This window comes from Carlito syrichta, unplaced genomic scaffold (assembly GCF_000164805.1).
Source record: "Carlito syrichta isolate Samal-C Ts95f unplaced genomic scaffold, Tarsius_syrichta-2.0.1 Scaffold301924, whole genome shotgun sequence".
Lineage (NCBI taxonomy): Eukaryota > Metazoa > Chordata > Mammalia > Primates > Tarsiidae > Carlito > Carlito syrichta.
In genome coordinates this window covers 778,815-779,611 of record NW_007246020.1, presented here as the reverse complement: position 1 = coordinate 779,611, position 797 = coordinate 778,815, and positions in this window count along the sequence as shown.

Sequence of the window (797 nt, the reverse complement as noted above, 5' to 3'; positions counted from 1 at the left end):
GCCCAGCAGGTCGAGGCTGTGGTGGCCATGAGCGTGTCACTACATTCCAGCCTGGGCATTAGAATGGAACTCGGATTCAAAAAAACTCCCCCAAAAAACAAAGAATACATCCTGATCTGCCCTCTCATGGCCACTTCCTGTCCATGCCCTGGAGCCCTCTGCTGCAACCCAGGGTGGTCACAGGTTGTCTTGCCTCTCCCCAGAGCCTCCGGGGACTCCCCTTCTGCCTATGGCCCCGCATCACGTGGCTATGGCCCCTTTGCCTCTCGTTCTTGCTGCCTCAGCCAGGCCTGCCTCTGACTGCCTGACACAGTGCCTGCTCTGCTGCCCCCTCTGAAGCCCACGTGGCTTGCTTCCCCCTCCCCTTCCTGGGTCACTGCTCCAGCATCACCCCTTTTGGTGGGCTCCCCTGACTATCCCAGGCTTCCGACTCCTCATTCTCCATAGCAGCTGTCATCACCTGATAAACACAGTCTCTCTTTCTAGAATGTAGGCTCCTCGAGGGTGGGCTTCTGACCCTAACACCCCCAGCACCAAGAACAAAGCCAGGCACAGGCAGGCTCTCGATGGGCTGGAGGAAGGCACCTGGCCAATGTGGCTTTGGAAACGGCTCACTCGGGCTCTTTGACCATGTTTGTGGTCTGGGCTTCCTATCAAGGATGCCGTTAACAACCATGATGGAAGCTTTCAGAAATTAGGTGTGATTTTTTTTTTTTTTTTTTTTTTTGAGTCAGAGTCTCACTCTGTCTCCCAGACTGGAGTGCAGTGGCCGCTCCCGGCCACCGCAACCCTCGACC